The sequence below is a fragment of the Chlorocebus sabaeus genome, chromosome 21, assembly GCF_047675955.1.
Source record: "Chlorocebus sabaeus isolate Y175 chromosome 21, mChlSab1.0.hap1, whole genome shotgun sequence".
Lineage (NCBI taxonomy): Eukaryota > Metazoa > Chordata > Mammalia > Primates > Cercopithecidae > Chlorocebus > Chlorocebus sabaeus.
Window position 1 is genome coordinate 2,778,434 of NC_132924.1, and position 14,529 is coordinate 2,792,962.

The 14,529-nt window shown below is 38.5% G+C and overlaps 1 protein-coding gene across 1 annotated transcript in view; it reads right to left on the reverse strand.

The window, feature by feature from the left end:
• ZNF273 (zinc finger protein 273) overlaps positions 1-14,529 on the reverse strand; it is a 35,019-nt gene that overhangs the window by 3,304 nt on the left and 17,186 nt on the right. The window lies entirely within an intron of this gene.

A 14,529-nucleotide genomic window follows, 5' to 3' on the forward strand; every position in this document is an offset into this window, starting at 1 on the left:
TTTACAAATCTAACCTATAAAAATATACAAACTACATAAGCAAGATGGCACAGCAAAATACCACAGGCCCTAATTCCTTCACAGACATATCAATGTAACAAAACATACTGACCAAGATACATTTGTGGAAAATATATAAATGAGTTAAGTGTGTGCAGTGCCCCAGGTGAGCACAATGCAAAGAGCCATATAGAAGGAAAAGAGAAGTCTACTGCAGGCCAGGTGCAGTGGCTCGTGCCTGTAATCCCAGCATTTTGGAAGGCCGAGGCAGGCAGATCACAAGGTCAGGAGTTCAAGACCAGCCTGACCAACATGATGAAACCTCCTCTCTGGTAAAACCACAAAAATTAGCCAGGTGTGGTGGCACATGCCTGTAATCCCAGCTACTCAGGAGGCTGAGGCAGGAGAGTCCCTTGAACCCGGAAGGTAGAGGCTGCAGTGAGCTGAGATTGCGCCATTGAACTACGGCCTGGGTGATCAGAGCAAAACTCTGTCTCAAAAAAAAAAGAAGTAAATTGCAACTCTTGGTTTCTTTTTGAAAAGAGAAGAAAAATAGTGGCACACACATATTCATTTCAGACTTCTAGGGACCTTTCCAGACACTGATTTCTGTCTCTCATGACATAAAATGCAAAAGAAATGGTGATATACTATGGAATGACAGTTTGAGTCAACTGAGACCCAAGGTGAATGTTGCAGCAGCAGAGAATCTGCAGTACCACAGACCGGGAACAGGTGTAGCAAGTGACTACTGACTCATGAACAAACTCCTTTAACTAAAAAACCCAAAAAATTTCAGAAAAGACACACTTTAAGAACATGTTTGAGAGACTACCAAAATCTCTAGCCAAGACAGTTGGTTTCAGACTATGACAAGACAAAGATACATTATAAAGATTGTGATGGGTAGCTTGTTTTTAATGTCCAAATCTCAATAAAAAATTATAATGCATACAAAATATGAAGGCAACATGGCCTCATCAAAAAATTACAAAATTTTCTGAAAGTAACTATTAATGAAGCCGTAAAAATTAATTTTAAAAATTTAAAATAAATTGAATACTCAATGAATTAAATAGGAACAGACAACTATTGAAAATCAGAAATATGAGGATAAAAACAAGTGTTAAAAATATCAAAAACAAATTGTTAAGGTAAAATTACAAAAAAAACTTAAAAATGTTAAAAGTAGGAAAAACTGATGTGAAACTGAAGATGCTCAACAAACTAGGATACACACAAAGATATTTATAACACACACATATATAAGCACGATTTCAACAGTCACAGGCAAGAGAATCTTGGGAGCTGCAAGATGAAGTGATGTGTCATTTACAAGGATAGTCTTATGAGAAAACCAGTGAATCTGTCAAGAAAATTTTGCAGGCCAGAAAAAAACTGTGTGATATAGTCAAAGTCCTTAAAAAAAAAAAAAAGAAAAAAAAAAAGCTGCCAAGTGAGAATAATACCATCAGCAAAACTGTCCTACCAGATAAAAAGGAAAAGATCTTCCAAAATAACCAAATCCTGAAAAAGTATATTGGCACTCCATCTGCCCTACATATCAAAGATGGTGAAAAGGAGTCATTTCCACTGAAAATAACATGATGCAAGAAAACAACACATAATCATATGAAAATACGTAACTTTCTGGGAGAGATATACACATACACAAAAATACTATTCCTTAGCATTATCATAATGGTGCAGTACACATTTTTAATTATTCTCTAGAACTTGAAAGATAAAAGCATAGAAACTATTATAAACAACTGTTAATGGACATACAACATAAAAAGATATAATTAGCACCATCAATAACAATGTTGAGGACAGATGTAACAAGGAAAAAACCTTGTATGCGGCCAGGCATGGTAGCTCATGACTGTAATTCCAGCACTTTGGGAGGCCAAGGTGGGTGAATCACAAGGTCAAGAGTTCGAGACCAACCTGGCCAACATAGTGAAACCCTGTCTCTACTAAAAAAAATACAAAAATTAGCCAGGCATGGTGGCACACGCCTGTAGTCCCAGCTACTCAGGAGGCTGAAGCAGAATTGTTTGAACCTGGGAAACGGAGGTTGTAGTAAGCCAAGATTGTGTCACTGCACTCCAGCCTCAGCAACAGAGTGAGACTCTGTCTCAAAAACAAAACAAAACAAAACAAATAAAACTTTGTATGCAACTGAAATTAATTTTTTTTTACCAGGTTAAACTATATTGTTGTATTTTTTAGAGGTTTTATGTAATCCCTAGGTTACCCCCAAAAATATCTGTATGGATACACAAATAAGAAAGAAATGAAAGCATCAAAGGAAGACAAAGAAAAATGAGGGACAAAGATACAAGAATCAAATAAAACAACTAATAAAATGACATTATAAGACTTTCTCCTTCAGAAAATTATTTGAATACATATAATTAACTTTCCAGTCAAGAGACATACATTTAATAAAGGGATTTATTTAAAGAATTGAAAAATCAGCCAGGCGCGGTGGCTCATGCCTGTAATCCCAGCACTTTGGGAGGCCGAGGCAGTGGATCACCTTAGGTCAGGAGTTTGAGACAAGCGTGACCAATATGGTGAAACCCCGTCTCTTCTAAAAATGCAAAAATGAGCCAGACATAGTGGCGGATGCCTGTAATCCCAGCTACTTGGGAGGCTGAGGCAGGAGAATTGCTTGAACCTGGGAGGCGGAGGTTGCAATGAGCTGAGATGGTACCACTGCACTACTCTAGCCTGGGTGACAGAACAAGATTCCCACTAAAAAAAAAAAAAAGAAAAAAGAAAAGAAAAATCAAGATCCAACTTGCCTTTCTACAAGAGTCAGAAAAGATCTAATAATAAAAAGACTGAAAGTGGCAAGATGGAAGTAGACATTCCATGCAAGTATTAACAAAACGAGAGCAGCAGACATCAAAACAGTATTACACAAGCTACATCTTAAATAACTGTCATATTTTATAAAATGTACTTTAAGTCAAAACTCCAAAGAGACAAATAAGGACATTAAACAATAATAGATTCATGGGAACCTATGACCAAATTTGCGTGCGTGTGTGTGTGTGTGTGTGTGTGTGTGTGTGTGTATGTGTGTCTCACATTAGGGTTCCAAATATATAAAGCAAATATCAACAGAATTGAAGAAACACATAGAGAACAATATAATTATAGAATATTTTAATATCCCATTTTCTAAAATAAGAATAAAACAAGACAGAATATTAGTAAGAGAACAGAGGACCTGAAGGCAGTATAAAACAAATATTCCTAACATAGGTATACAAAACTCAACAACATTAAGATACACACCCTTATCAATAGCTAATACAACTTTCTTCTTGATAGGCCACCAAATAAGTCAAAAAAGTCTTAAAAAGTATTTTAGAACTGAAATTTTATGGATTACTTTCCATAACAAAAATGGAATGACAATATAAAACAATAATATTAAAAGCTAACAAGTTTACAAATATATAGAAATTAAACCAAATTCTTTAGCATACTTTTGTTCAAAAGTTGAAATTAATATTGTGAAGATGTCTATACTGCTCAATACACAAGATTTAATGCAATATTTTCTCAATTTCTCATTGCATTTTTGAAGACATAAAAACAGCAACCCCTGAAGTATATGAAATCTCAAGGGACAATAAAGTACCTAACAATCTTCAAAAATAGGAACAATGTTGGAAGCATTATAGTTTCTGATTTTAAAACATATTACAAAGCTACAGAATTAAAACAATTTGCTACAAGTATAAAGGTTAAAAAAAGTAGACAAAATAGAATGTAGCACATATATATACTTTCACATATATGGTCATATGAAGAGTCATTTTCATACTCATAATTATTATACTATTGCTACTGAAAGCCAATAGGTAAAAGCAAAACAAGTTTCTGTCACCAAATCATTCAGTAGATACGATCTGAAATATAAAAATACTTGGCTGGGCACTGTGGCTCATGCCTGTAATCCTACCACTTTGGGAGGCTGAGGAGGGCAGATCACATGAGGTCAGGAGTTTGAGACCAGCCTGGCCAACATGGTGAAACCCCGACTCTACTAAAAATACAAAAATTAGCCAGGCATGATGGCACTTGCCTATAATCCCAGCTACTTGGGAGGCTAAGGCAGTAGAATCGCTTGAATCCCGAGGGGCAGAGGTTGCAGTGACCCAAGATCACACCACTGTACTCCAATCTGGGTGAAAGAGTGAGAATCTGTATTATTAAAAAAAAACAAACAACAACAAAAAAATACACACACACAAAACAAACAACAACAACAAAAAAAACTGGACTGTCATTCAGTTTTCAAAAAGCAGAAGATAGTCTAACAACTATAAAGATAAATTTTGATGACATTATGCAAAATAAAATGAGCCAGCCATAAAAAGACAGAGATTGTTGAGATATATGATGCAGTTACACTCCTAGAAAAAAAAGACTGGTGTTTGAAAAGTGCCATGAAAATGGGAAAAATTCGTAGTTGTTTAATATGTGTTGAGACTTAGCTTTGCAAGATAAAAACATTTTAGTAAAATGTTGCATAATTATGACTAAAGTGAATATTTAAGAATATTTATTGTAAATTTTGTGATTTTTTTTTTTTTTTTAAATTTTGAGACAGTCTTGCTCTTTCACCCAGACTGGAGTGCAGTGGCACCATCTCGGCTCACTGCAGCCTCCACATCCCCAGCTAAAGTGATTCTCATGCCTCAGCCTCCAGAGAAGCTGGGATTACAGGCATGCACTACCACACCTGGTTAATGTTTTGTATTTTTAGTAGAGACAGGGTTTCACCACATTGGCCAGGCTGGTCTCGAACTACTGACCTCATGTAATCTACCCGCCTTGGCCTCCCAAAGTGCTGGGATTACAGGTGTGACATGGACTAATCACTTGATACCAGGACTTTGAGACCAGCCTGGGTAACATGGCAAAGCCCTGTCTCTACAAATAATACAAAGAAACTAGCCAGACATGGTGGCTCATACCTGTAATTCAGCACTTTGGGAGGCTGAGGCAGGAGGATCACTTGAGGTCAGGAGTTCAAGACCAGCCCGGCCAACATGATGAAACCCCATCTCTACTAAAAATACAAAAATTAGGTGCTCTAATCCCAGCTACCCAGGAGGCTGAGGCAGGAGAATCACTTGAACCTGGGAGGCAGAGGTTGCAGTGAGCCGAGGTCGTACCACCGCACTCCAGCCTGAGCGACAGTGTGAGACTCTGTCTCAGGGAAAAAAAAAAAAACAAAAAAACAAAAACAAAGAAACTAACTGGGTGTCATGGTACATACTTGTAACCCAGATACTTGAGAGACCGAAATGATAGAATCATCTGAGTTTGGAAGGTTGAGGCTGCAGTGAGCCAAGATCACACCACTGCAAACCAGCATAGTTGACAGAATGAGACCCTATCTTGAAAATAAATAAATAAATACAATTATTAAAGAAAAAAAAAAAAGGAAATAGAATGCCAGAGTGGCTTAAGAAAAAAGCATAAAATATGCTGCCTACAAGAGACTCATTTTAGCACTGAGTCAAATAGGTTGAAAGTCACAGATTGGAAAATATCTGTATTCCGTGAAAATAGTAACCACAATTGGGTGAGGTGGTCATAATCATTTGACACAATACGCTTTAAGTATTAGTGGTTGGGCATGGTGGCTCACACCTGTAATCCCAGCTCTTTGAGAGGCCGAGGTGGGTGGGTCACCTGAGGTCAGGAGTTCGAGACCAGCCTGGTCAACATGGTGAAACCCTGTCTCTACAAAACTACAAAAATTAGCCAGGCATGATGGTGGGGGAGTGCCTGTAATCCCAGTTACTTGGGAGGCTGAGGTGGAAGAATGACTTGAAACTGGGAGATGGAGATTACGGTGAGCCAAGATCATGCCATTGTACTCCAGCCTGGGCAAGAGAGCAAGACTCTGTCTCAAAAAAAGAAAAAGAAAAAAAAAAAAGCATTAGCATGAGGCAAAGATTGATATTATATAATGGTAAAATAGGTCAATTTACCAGGAATTCATAACTATTATATCTATCTATCTGTGTATGTATGTATAACACCAGGGCTCCAATATAAATATAGCAATTACTGACAAAAGTGAAGCAGGAAATACATACCAACATAATAATTGTAGACATCAAGACCCCATTTTCAAAAATAGAAAATTCAAATAAATTAATAAAACAAAGAAAACGTAAGGCCAGGTGTGGTAGCTTACGCCTGTAATCCCAACACTTTATAAGGCTGAGATGGGCGGATCACCTGAGGTCAGGAGTTCGAGACCAGCCTGACCAAAATGGCAAAACCCATCTCTAATAAAAATACAAAAATTAGCTGGGTGTGGTGGTGGGCACCTGTAATCCAACTACTTGAGAGGCTGAGGAAGGAGAATCGCTTGAACCCAGGAGGCAGAGGTTACAGTGAGCCAAGATTGCATTATTGCACACTAGCCTGGGTAACAGAGCAAGACTCCATCTCAAAAAAAAAAAAAAAAAAGAAAACTTAGACTTTGTAGACCGTATTAATCATTTTGCATATAGAGGAGTATGTGAGAGGGGATAATTTATAAAGAAAATAAGGTTTACTTGGCTCACCCTTTAGCAGACTGTACAAGAAGTGTGTGCCAGCATCTGCTTCTGGTGAGGGTCTCAGGAAGCTTACAATCACAATGAAAGGCAAAGAGTGGACATATCACATGGTGAGAGAGCAAGTGTGAGGGGAAGGAGCCAGGTTCTTTTTAATGAACCAGCTTTCATTTGAATTAATAAAGTGTAAGCTTTCTGATTACCAAGAGGATGGTGCCAAGCTATTCATGAGAAATTCTGCCTCATGACCAAAATAACTCCCATCAGTTCCCACATCCAACATTGAGGATTACATTGCAGCATGATGTTTGGAGAACATGGACATTCAAACCATATTATAGAACAACTAGGCTTAACAGACATGCAGAAAATTTACCAGTCAAATGCAAGAGATTACACAATATTTCTATTTACGCCTAGTGTATTCTGTTAGGACACATATTAACTCATTTAATTTAAGAATACCATGGCCGGGCACAGTGGCTCATGCCTGTTATTCCAGCACTTTAGGAGGCCGAGGTGGGCGGATCACGAGGTCAGGAGATAGAGACCATCCTGGCTAACACAGTGAAACCCCATCTCTACTAAAAATATTTTTTAAAAAATTGCTGGGTGTGGGGTGTGGTGGTTGGCACCTGTAGTCCCAGCTACTCGGGAGGCTGAGGCAGGAGAATGGTGTGAACCTGGGAGGCGGAGCTTGCAGTGAACCAAGATTGAGCCACAGCACTCCAGCCTGGGTGACAGAGCGAGACTCCATCTCAGACCAAAAAAAAAGAATACCAGTCAGGCGCAGTGGCTCATGCCTATAATTTCAACACTTTGGGAGATCAAGGTGAAAGAATCATATGTTTTGAGACCAGCATGCACAACCTAGAGAGTCCTTGCCCCTACAAATAATTTAAAAAATTAACCACACATGGTAGTGCATGTTGTCTGTAGTCCCCAACTACTCAAAAGCCTGAGGTAAAAGGATCACTTGAGCCATGGAGGCTGAGGCTGCAGCCAGTGAAAATCCTGCCACTGCACTCCAGCCGGGATGACAGATTAAGATCCTGTCTCAAAACAAGTATAGAGGACCAAAATTATACACTGTGTGTTTTCTGACCAAAAATGAATGATACTAGGAATTAAAAGTAAAACTGGCAAATCTTAAAATATATGAAAATAAAATACTCTTCAATGTATTTTTGCTCAGGGGTCAAAACATTAAATTTTTTTAAAAATGTCGGCCAGGCACGGTGGCTCACGCCTATAATCCCAGCCCTCTGGGAGGTCGAGGTGGGTGGATCATCTGAGATCAGGAGTTTGAGACCAGCCTAGCCAACATGGTGAAACCCAGTCTCTACAAAAAAAATACAAAAATTAGCCGGGTGTGATGGTGTGAACCTGTAATCCCAGCTAATCAGGAGGCTGAGGCAGGAGAATCGCTTGAACCTGAGAAGCAGAGGTTGCAGTAAGCCAAAATTGTGCCACAGCACTCCAGCCTGAACATACAAATTCAATAAAATTTCTACAAAAAATCCCAATAGCACAGATTTTACAGAAATATTGTTAAATTTTGATTATGAACTGTAGTCAAATATCCATGAAAAAGAACAAACAGGCATTATACTTTCTGATTTCAAAACATATTAAAAGATACAATAACCAAAACAGCATGGTACCAATGCAAAAACAGATAAACAAATGAAAGAACAGAACAGGGAACTCAAAAATGAACTCTTCTGTATATGATCAAATGATCTTCCACAAAGTTGTCATGAGCACAATAGAGAAAAGAGATTCTCTTCAAAATATAATGTTGAAAACTGGACCTCAACACTGATAACAGAAGATTGGATTATTTCCTTGAACCATATATGAAAAATATTTTAAATAAGATACTTAGAAAATTGTTCAGGTACGGTAGCTCACGCCTGTAATCGCAGCACTTTGGGAGGCCAAGGTGGGAGGATCAGATCAGGAGTTTGAGACCAGCCTGGCCAACATGATGAAACCCCGTCTCTACTAAAAATACAAAAATTAGCCGGGTATGGTGGTGCACACCTGTAATCCTACCTACTCAAGAGGCTGAGGCAGGAGAATTGCTTGAACCTGGGAGGTGGAGGGTGCAGGGAGCTGAGATCATGCCACCGCACTCCAGTCTAGGTGACAGAGCAAGACTCCATCTCAAAAAAAAAAAAAAAAAAGATATTTAGAAAAAAATATAGGGCAAAGACATGACATTGGTCTTGGCAACATTCTCTTAGATATGACATTAAATGCATAAGCAACAAACGTAAAGAATAAAAAAACTTAACTACACTATATTTCAAAACTTTTGCACATCAAAGAAAACATTCAATAACGTGACAATGCCTCTTACTAAATGGGTGATAACATTTGCAAATCACATGTGATGCGAGTTAATATTCAGAATATATAAACAACTCTTAAAATGGAAAAATAAAGTTGAATAACTTGATTTAGAAATGGATAAATAATTTAATGATATTTTCATCAAAGATACACAGGCCAGGCATGGTGACTAGTGCTTGTAATCCTAGCACTTTCGGAGCCTAAGGCAGGAGGGTTATTGAAGGTTAGTAGCTCAAGACTAGACTGGCCAACATGGTGAAACTCCGTCTTTACTAAAAATACAAAAATTAGCCAGGTGTGGTGGTGCACACCTGTAATTCCAGTTACTCAGAAGGCTGACGCAGGAGAATCGCTTGAACCCGGGAAGGCTGGAGGTTGCAATGAGCTGAGATCAGGCCACTGCACTTCAGCCTGGGCAATATAGTCCATTTCAAAAAACACACACACACACACACAAATGGGAAAAAGCATTTGAAAGGACACACAAAATTACTAATTTATAGAGAAATGCATAAAAATCACAATAAACAATAAAATCATCTCACATCCAACAGAATGGCCACTACTAATTTTTAAAAACATCGCATCTTAATCATTTTTATTGGAAAATAAAACCCACGTTGATTGTTGGTGAAAAACCAGATGCAGCCGTTATTTAAAACTCTTATAAATGTTCCTCAGATAATTGAAAATGAAATAATCATCAAATACAACAATCCCATTTATGAATCTGTATCCAAAACATGCAACACAGGACCTGAAAGACATATTTGAACTTTCATGTTTGTTGTACCACTATTCACAAAACCCAAAAGGCTGAAGCAACCCAGATGTTCCTTGAAGACATCAAAAAATGTAACATATACATACAGTGGAATATTATTGAGCCTTAAAAAGGAAATCGTGTCACATTTTAAGACAAAGTTTGAGAATATTGTCTCCTGAAATAAGCCAGTGACAAAATGATGGATACTATATGATTCCACTTATATGAGACAGTAGTCACACTGATCAAAACAGGAAGTTGAAGGGTGTTTGTCAAGGGCCAAAGAGAGTAAAATGAACTGTTGTTACTTAATGGGTATTGAGTTTCAGTTTTACAAAATATAAAATTTCTAAAAGTTTTTAACATAACAATGAGAATATACTTTACATGTCTGAAATGTACAGCTTTTTTAAAATTCTTTTTTGCGACAGGGTCTCACTCTGTCATCCAAGTTGGAGTACACAATTTTGGCTCAATGCAACATCTAACTCTAAGGCTCAAGTTATCCTCCCCTCTCAATCTCTCTAGTAGCTGGGACCATAGGTGCACACCACCATGCCTGACTATTATTAAAAATTATTTGTAGAGAGGGTTTCATATGTTGCCCAGGGTGGTCTCAAACATTTGGGTTCAAGTGATCTTTCTGTTTTGGTCTTTCAAAATCCTGAGATTACAGATGTGAGCCCCCACCATACCTGGCCCTGAAACATACACTTAAATAGATTTAAGATAGCAAATTTTATGTTATGTGTTTTTACAAGAATTAGTTTTTTAAAAGAAAAACTGAAAAAATACACAACTATAAATCCTTCCAAAAATTACCTTCAAATAACAAAAGTGTTTTTCTTACATAAGGAAAACATATATTCAGGCCAGGTGCGGTGTCTCACACCTGTAATCCCAGCACTTTGGGAGGCCGAGGCGGCAGATCACGAGGTCAGGAGATCAAGACCATCCTGGCTAACACAGTGAAACCTCGTCTCTACTAAAAATACAAAAAAATTAGCCGAGTGTGGTGGTGGGTGCCTGTAGTCCCAGCTACTCCGGAAGCTGAGGCAGGAGAACGGCGTGAATCCGGGAGGCGGAGCTTGCAGTGAGCCGAGATTGCACCACTGCACTCCAGCCTGGGTGACAAAGTGAGACTCTATCTCAAAAAAAAAAAAAAAAAAAACCAAACAACAACAACAACAAAAATAAACATTGTTAAAAACACATGGTGAAAAGAAGACTATTTCCATGACTACTCACTTAGATGAAACAACCATTGAAAATCATCTAAGAAAGAATATATACAAGATAAGCCATGACCAAAATTGAGGTCATATTTATAGACAATAACACACATATATATAATCTGATTGTGACAGACATGACTAACTTATCTCTTAATTAAACCTCACATTGTCTTAAAGTATACCAACAGAATTGCAAATTGTCTAAAATTATATGTAAGTAAAAAACAAAAAACACAATACACTGATGTTAAGAAACCTACAATAAAATAACACTAATCTAGAATGGCAACAATAATAGAAAATGTTTACTCGTAAACTATGGTATGCAACATTGATGTACCATTAAAAAAGAATTTATCAGCCAGGCGTGGTGGCTCACACCTGTGATCCCAGCACTTTGGGAGGCCAAGGCAGGAGGATCACAAGGTCAGAAGTTCGAGACCAGCCTGACCAATGTGGTGAAACCTCGTCTCTACTAAAAGTACACTGGGCATGATGGCAGGTGCCTGAATCCCAGCTACTCAGGAGGTTGAGGCAGGAGAATCGCTTAAACCCAGGAAGTGGAGGTTGCAGTGAGCTGAGATCATGGCACTGCACTCCAGTCTGGGACACAAGAGCTAAAATTTCTACCTCAAAGAAAAAAAAAAAAAGAAAAGAAAAGAAAATAACAGAAAAATTTGAACTAACACATAGAAAGTAAACTATATAGGGAGAGTGACATCAGTAAGATGCAAAAATAAAAGGTGCCCTATTCGTTTATCCCCTCACAACAAGAAAATTTGTCAGCCATCCCTGACAAAAATGCCTCTATGAGAGAATCAGGCATCATGGCTCACACCTGTAAGGACAGCTACATGGTACATTAAGGTTGGAGAATCGCTTCAGGCAGGAATTTTAAGACCAGCCTGGGTTATGTAGCAACACTCCATCTTCAAAATAAACTCCTTTAAAGAATCTTTGAGATCCAGGGAGGAAGTTATGAAACTCTGCTAAAGTCCAAGATTGAGGAGTGTTTTTTCCAGGAGGCAGGCCCTCATTCAGGAGGCAAACTACAGGGCCCCTGTTCTTGGCTGCAGACCATGAAATGGCCCACCCAACTTGGTCTCACTGCGAATTCTGAACTTACTCTGTAATGATCCCAAACTCCTCCCAGCCACAGTCTGGGAGAGGTCCTGCCCTTCCAGAGGCTTGGAGGAAGACACACATTTATAGCCATGTGGACAGGCCTGCAGACCTTGGGTTTTACTATGGTCCCTGAAGCAGTTCAATGACTCAGTTCCAGCTCCCTGAGCTACAGCTCATGGCCAGTTCTGCCTACATAGAAATCCACACAGTGACCTGGGAAAATCCTCTCTGGTACTCAGAGAAATCCAGATTCATCCATATCCTAATAAAAGGCCCACCATATATAGACCCAACTGCAAAAACCTGCCCTGGTGTATTCCCCACAAAGCAAAGTCCTGAAAGATTCAGTCTGTCCAAAAATATAATGGGAATTACAACTACCCAAGCTCCTTGTAACAGCCAACTAAAGGTGGACCCTAGAGCAGACCCAGCATCCTTGTGAGCAAGCTACCTCTCCACTACAAACCCAGAGGGCAACCCATCACTCTGGGGGCCAACATAAAGAGATCTTTACCCCCTGAAACCAGGTTATAAAAACTTAAAGAGGTGTTTGTTTCTTCAAATTCACAGACACCAATGCAAAACTATATTGTGCCACTGTCAATTGCTTCTATTTTAACATAGCACTGGAAGTATGTATTAGAAGAATTAGTTCAAAAAAAAAAAAAAGAGGCTGGGCGTGGTGGCTCACGCCTATAATCCCAGCACTTTGGGAGGCCGAGGCGGGTGGATCACAAGATCGAGACCATTCTGGCTAACATGGTGAAACCCTGTCTCTACTAAAAATAGAAAAAAACTAGCCGGGCGTGCTGGTGGGTGCCTGTAGTCCCAGCTACTCGGGAAGCTGAGGCAGGAGAATGGCATGAACCTGGGAGGCGGAGCTTGCAGTGAGCCTAGATTGCACCACTGCACTCCAGCCTGGGCAACAGAGCAGACGCCATCTCCAAAAAAAAAGAAAAAAAAGAAAGAAAGAAAAATAGCCATTGAAATTGAGGACAAATAAGTAAAAAGTTGCTGTTGCTGTTGTAAATCATATGATCTTATCTTTTAAAAACCACAACTAGTACATGAAAACCTAATAAATAAACTAATAAATACACGAGTAAATTAGCAAAATGTAAAATTAACATATGTTATGGTTTCATACACTTAAACTATCTGGTAAAATAGAGGAAGAAAACAATCTTATTTACATTAGCATTAAATCATAAATTTCTGAGAAGAAATTTAACCAAGCTGGTAAAAAATCTTTTTTGACAGTTTTGCTCTGCTGCCCAGGCTGAAGTGCAGTGGGGTGATCTCAGCTCACTGCAACCTCCGCCTCCCAGGTTCAGGCGATTGTCCTTCCTCAGCCTCCCAAGTAGCTGGTGCACACCACCATGTCCAGCTTATTTTTTGTATTTTTAGTAAAGACGGGGTTTTGCCTTGTTGGCAAGACCAATCTCGAACTCCTGACCTCAAGTGATCCACCCGCCTCAGCCTCCCAATATGCTGAGATTACAGACGTGAGCAGCCATACCCAGCCTAAAAAATCTTCACAATGAAAGATATATCAATGAAAAAAATTAAGACACAAATAAACTTACAAATATTTTACATATATGGATTCAAAGAATAAATACTGTTAAAGTGTCATTTATCCAAAGTGACCTACAGATTTAATAAACTCCCTATCAAAATTGCAACGGTATTTTATTTACAGTAATGGAAAATACAATCCTAAAATTTACATGAAACCACAATAAACTTTTAATAGCCCAAGCAATCTTGAGGAAAAAGAACAAAGTAGAAGGTCATCATACTTTATAATTTCAAACTATATTTCAAGGCCATAGTAATAAAAACAGGATTTTATGTGCAGAAAAATTAAGAAAAACCCAATGTAATAGAAACTACTCCCACATATTTCAGACACGATGCAAAAAGAGAACTTGAAAAATAGTTTAACATAGTTTCTCAAAATTATGCAGATATCTGTGTGTCCCCAAAAACAATGGAAAAGTGGTAAGATTGTGCAGTCTCCTATATGCCATGAAGAGGACTTTAGCTTTCACCATAAACTTGAAGGAAAAATCATTGAAGGGAAAGTAGAATCCTTACAGAATTTAAAAGCATAGACAGAATATGCTCCTATGTGAGAGCAAAAGAAAAAAAACCCAGCTCCCCAGAAACAAGTTCTTTTGAACACAGCTTCCCAAATCACATCTTTTTTTTTTTTTTTTTTTTTTTGAGATGGAGTCTCACTCTGTCGCCAGGCTGGAGTGCAGTGGCACAATCTTGGCTCACTGCAACCTCCACTTCCCTGGTTCAAGTGATTTTCCTGCCTCAGCCTTCCGAGTAGCTGGAACTACAGGCACATGCCACCATGCCCAACTAATTTTTGCATTTTTAGTAGAGACAGGGTTTCACCATGTTGGTCAGAATGCTCTCAATCTCTTGA